General features: G+C 42.9%; 1 protein-coding gene across 2 annotated transcripts in view; it reads left to right on the forward strand.

The window, feature by feature from the left end:
- Positions 1-440: 440 nt before the first annotated feature.
- The window catches only part of Asb7 (ankyrin repeat and SOCS box containing 7), a 43,453-nt gene continuing 38,340 nt past the window's right edge, over positions 441-5,553 (forward strand). The window contains exons 1-2 of one of the 2 annotated variants that reach the window (XM_028776728.1): positions 441-886; positions 1,070-1,167. The gene's annotated coding sequence lies outside the window, so the exon portion shown is untranslated. The remainder of the gene's footprint in view (positions 887-1,069; positions 1,168-5,553) is intronic. The other variant, XM_028776729.1, reaches the window with a different exon arrangement.

A 5,553-nucleotide genomic window follows, 5' to 3' on the forward strand; every position in this document is an offset into this window, starting at 1 on the left:
CCCGGCTACTTGCGTCCACAGCTGCCCACTACGGGCCACCGTACTCCACGGAAGGCCTCGCCGGCCCCTCCCTCAGCAGGCGTAGAAGCCCGATTCGTAGTACAGTGTCTCTTAGCAACCGCTTCGAGTCTCCAGGCCGGGGGTGGAGCATCGAAAACCGCCGCGGGGAAGCGGAGGGACGAAGTGAGAGTGACCAATCGGAGACGAGTCCCAGCCCCTACGAGCCCGCCTCCTCTAACTGTCGCGAATCCGCGGGCAGCTTTACGACAGCCAGGGGGTGGGGGCCTCTGGGTGAGGAGAAGGAAGCAACCAACCAACCAAGTCGCCCCCACCCCCTACCCCAACCCCCACCCACCGCGGATCTGGTTTACGGCTTGGAGCGCAGGCTCCAGTGCCGCAGCTGATTGGTTGTCGAAGGCTTGGTCCCATCCCAGTGACCCCAAAGTGCTGGAAGGAGGGGGCGGGGGTGGCCCAGTGCAAAGTGCATCCCGAAAGCCCCCTGTCGGGACACCCTGCTGCTGACACTTCGGACCTGGCACGACTTGGGGTCTCTCTGTCCCCAGACCTCTTGAGTCCCTCGGTAGCTGAAAGCCTCCGGCCCGGCGCGCGGCAGACCCTTGGTCTGAGCCCCTGGACCGGGACTGCCCCCCCACCCCTCCGAGCCGGCACTTCCTCCCAGCACCCCTTCCCGGAGGCTGCTCCGAGGCCAAGACCGCCACCCTTAGCCTGATCGACTATCTGGATGCTCTCCGGGCTGGGGCCGTGAAGCACCGAGGAGGATCAGGAACACGGTGTCCGGCCCTGCCTGGGGTGTTTCTTCAATGGAGAAGTTGGTGAATGTGGAGGAGGCTGAAAGGAGAGAGAGGAGCTGCAGCTGAGGAGACAGGTAAAGTCAGTTTCTTCCTCTCTCGAGGGGAAGGGGCTGGGTGGGTGGGTGGGGGTTGGGGGAGAAGCCCTGCTCTAGCCTGCTTGCCCTTGCCACCCTCTAGCCTTTCCTTAGCTGCCCCATCCTCAGAGCCCTCTCCTCGCCCCTGGATCACTGCACCACTGATTGGTTTCTGTTTTCCAGGTTTGAGCTGGCTGGAGGGCACTCGCAAGCAGAAGGGGTCTGGCCACCCACCAGAGGAGCAATAAACACAGTGCTTTGGACCAGCATCCTCTCTAAAGGTAAATAGCCAGATCTCCCTTCCCCCATTGTTTACTCCAGGCCCCTACCTCATTAAGTAATGCTTTATTTTCAGGGTGGTTGCCTGGGAATGCAAGCTTTCTTAGATCCTAGTTTCCTAGCAAAAACAGAAGCACTGCCCATGCCTGATCGTTAACACCTCAATAACTTCTCTACCCCAGAAACCGTCTTCTGGGACCCGGTCAGAGTGTTTCCATGCTTTGCATTATCTTTTGGTATACTGTGTCATTTACTCTGCTTTGAGGCTTGGAGACCTTTTTGTAGTTCCCTGCCTTCCTTACTCTCATAGGAATTCTTCAATTCCATGTTAATTGCTTGTTAATTCTGAATGATGCTGCTTTTAATTAAACCACAATTTACTGTTTTGCCCATGTACAGTTTTTTTTCCTCTCTCTCTGCCTCCATCAGGAAAGCTTCAGAGTTACCTAACTGATAATGGCTTAGTAAAAGAAGGTGAACTGGAGGACTGAAACTTAGGGGTTTTAAAGAGAACAATTGGATTTGGGTTTCCTGGAATAAGTGAATGTGTGTAGCTTAAGGATGGGAACAGTATAGGAACTGCATAAAAGTAATATTAGCCCCTGAAACAAAGCATATAGTTTACTATGAGTTTTTGTGTGTGTGTGTGTTTGTGTGGGACAAAATGGATGGACACTGGAGTTGTTATAAAGTGTTACATAGTATTTGTTATAGCTCTGGTGTTTTAGGTGAACTTATAAAAATTTACAATGTATCTCCTTGACAATGGTGGCACAGTCAGGAATTTTAAAACAAAGTATTGTTTTGGTCTGTTTAGCTATCTGCTGCTTGCTTTTGGCAGTGGTCATTCTTGTTTTCTCATTTTAAAACCCTTACAGAGAATTTACTAGATTGAAATGTAGCACCTAGGTCACGTGCTCAGATTTCTGCTGCCTCCGAAAATGCCCTAAAGGTAAGTTTAGAACATTAATATAAGAAAGAATGTATACAAATCAACCATAAGGGGAGATTATACAGAGGACACCCAGAGACTGCCTAATGAATAACTCTATAATATTTGTTATCATGTATAAAAATGACTCATTTTAATATTTCAAATGGTTTTTGGAAATTTTATTACAAAGAAGTATTCAAAATCTAGGCTTTTTATTACTTTAGATTTCCTGTTTTGCCTGCATGCACACTTGTGAGTGTGAGCATGTGTGCACACACACACACACACACACACACACAAATAATGACTTTTAATTCTACTGATCCTTAAGACATAAAGATAATTTTAAGGGGCTCTGAGGGCTTGCACATTTTTAAGACTTGAAACTATATGCCAAAGAAAGAGTATGCTCTGAATGGAATTTTAAAATAGTATGTATTAGCTCTCTGTTCTCTCTGCAATTGTTATACTTTCCCTCCCTTCCTTCTTTCTTTCCTTCCTTCTTTCCTCCCTCCCTTCCTTCCTTCCTTTCTTCCTTCCGTTCTTTAAAATTTCTGGTGCTTTGAAACCACCAGAAGGTTTCTCTGTGTAGCTTTGGCTGTCTAGAAACTCTCTGTAGATCAGGATAGCCTTGAACTCAGATCTGCCTGCCTCTGCCTCCTGAATGCTGGGATCAACAGTGTGCACCACTATGCCTGGCTGTAATTGCTATACTTTCCAGGCTGAGGAATGGGGATCCTGAGGCAAGAGAATAGAGAATTTGAAGCCAACTTGGGCTTGCTACAGAGTAAGACACAGTTTTAAAGAATCAAATGAAAGAGAAAAAAAAATATTCACCAGTGACTGTACTACAGAGAAAATTTAGGGTAGCATTGTGTGTGTGTGTGTGTGTGTGTGTGTGTGTATGGGAATCAAGGCAAAGTCTCAAGTTGAAGAATGGTTGTTATTATTTAAATACAGAACTCAGGGCTGGAGTGATGCCTTCTGAGTACTCTATAACTTAAAAAAATGATAATAAAATATTTGGAGTATATTTCAGAGATAAAATGTAGTATATATTTTGTTTCCAGCCTTCTCAGTGGGGTGGAGGGTATTTTTTCTGCTTTAGAGTTAACTTTATTTGCTAGGGTTTCTAAGTGAAGGCTCTTTTTACCTGAGATTATAAATGAGGATCACAAGTCAGACTTGTAAAGACCTTGTTCCCAGCCAGGTCATTATTGCTGCTTAAGTAAGAGTACATGGATCTGCTCAGCTGACAGTGAGTCAAGAAAGAGAGAGACAGAGAGGGGAGGGTATGCACACACATACACACACACACACACACATACACACATACACACACACCCTGGGTGGGGGCAGGGAAGTTGTAATAATTAGTGTAGTTGAGAATGTTTGGTCTTGGTTATTTAACATTTAACATTTTATTTAGTTTGGATATTTACTTATGGCCAGCTCAATAGTTTATATTTCTATATCTGGCAGTCAACTTATTATTAACTTTATTGTGAGTGTCATGGGAGGATGCTTACCTGATTATTTGGTAACCAAAAACAAATATCATAAAGGGAGAATAATTGGGGCTACTCAGTGCTGGGTCTTTAGCACATAATGACTACTTCTGTCCTTTATGCCAAAAATGATGTGATTCGTAGTTAATTCTGTTAAGTTATATGTATACATTATATATAAGCTAAATATATAATGTTTTATTTTGTTCCTATGTGTGTATGCACGAGTGCAGGCTTGAGTATTTGTGTGCAGTCTTTAGTGTGTCAACATTTAGCCTTAGTGATAACATTCTTGAAATTGGTAAATAAAGTCAGATTCAGTTTGTCTATCTGAAACCTGACCTTCTGTCTTTTCATTTTCTGAATGCACTCCCTCAGTGCAATGTTCTTGGAAACTTCTCAGGCACTAGCCTGAGGCTGCTAACTTTGACTTGGCATGCCTGCATTAATATTGACAAAGCATTTCTAATACTTGCGGTTTAAGCTTTGAGTTGAATCTGCGTAGATGATTCTAAACTTTTCTCGGTCACTTCACCTCATCCACATTTTATGAAAATCATTGCGTTTTCTGCTAGAATTTATGTGATTGATTCATAGTTCTATGTGATAATAAATCTTTGTGTCACATAGAGGTTTAGTTATTTGGAGGAAATATGATATCCTTCTTTAGGGACATGAACATTATGGTATGTTGGGCGATACTGAAATAATGCCTGCCTTGATTTTGGATATCAGGCTCTTGATTGTGTAAGTGGAGCCCAGCAGCAGGCCTGTTGGCCATGTTATATATTGTGATTGGGCACAGTATATTTCTGTATCTAGCTTCGCTCTGGAGTCTTATGAGCCATTGGTGGATTTTTAGGTTTTTGTCTTCAGAGGCACTATCTTCAAACTGGTCTCATCTGCAAACAAATGCTCTTGTCTTGAGCTTAGAATCATTACCTTGTTTTTTCTGGAACCATTACCTTTTTTCTTGTTGGTTTGAGGCTAGGAAACAGAGTTCTCATTTGTATTACTTCGGGAAAAGTTGCAGAATCAGGCAACAGGCCTACAGTCTTAACACTTGGGAGGCTGAGGCAGGATGATCCCTGGTTGTCGGCCAGCTTGCACTACATCAAACGTCTGGCATCTCAATCCAACAAAACAAAACAGAAACTACATGGAAGAAAATAATATGAAAAAGTCATTAATAGCTAGTCTTGTGCTAAAAGAAATTGTAGAGATGTCAGACTTGTTGAAGGCTGTGTATTCTTGGGCAAATTTCAAGCATGCCTTGACTTATGGATACCTTCTGCTTCAGTGTTATCTCAATATAGAGATATATTAAAAGAATATTTTAATTATAGTTAAAAGAAAATTTCAACTGTATTAAGGAAATTTGGGGCTTAACTGAATGGATTTCACTTGAAAAGAAATCAGACAGAACTATCCAATGTGGTCAACTGTGTACAAGCTTGAAGACCTAGGTTGTTATCTTTTGACTTCAGTACAGTGGAGAAAATAATGGGCAAAATGTAAGCATTATATTAACATTAAGAACTTAGGCCACTTAAGAAAATGAGACACATTTGGGAAATGAGTCATTTTTACACCTCTAAAGTCTTCCATATTTGTTTATTATTTACTTGTTTTCTGACCGTAAACCCAGAATGTAATTTCTAGTGGGTCTGGTATCTGTAGTTGCTGGAGTCTCCAACCATCATTAATTTAAGAGAACCTTCCATTGATTGTGTGTTTAGGAAATTTCTCCTTTGTCAAGAGTCCTGTTTTATAGGTGATTTCTGTGAGCCATCAGAGTTTTGAACTTGCATTTCCCATCTGTGGTTTTTCTTGATTTTTTTAAAAAAGTAGTTTCATTGCTGCTAAAGTTGTGTGTGTTCTTGAGGACCATGGTGCTTTTCTCTCTCTCTCTCTCTCTCTCTCTCTCTCTCTCTCTCTCTCTCTCT

Source organism: Grammomys surdaster, unplaced genomic scaffold (assembly GCF_004785775.1).
Source record: "Grammomys surdaster isolate TR1022 unplaced genomic scaffold, NIH_TR_1.0 271, whole genome shotgun sequence".
Taxonomy (NCBI): Eukaryota; Metazoa; Chordata; class Mammalia; order Rodentia; family Muridae; genus Grammomys; species Grammomys surdaster.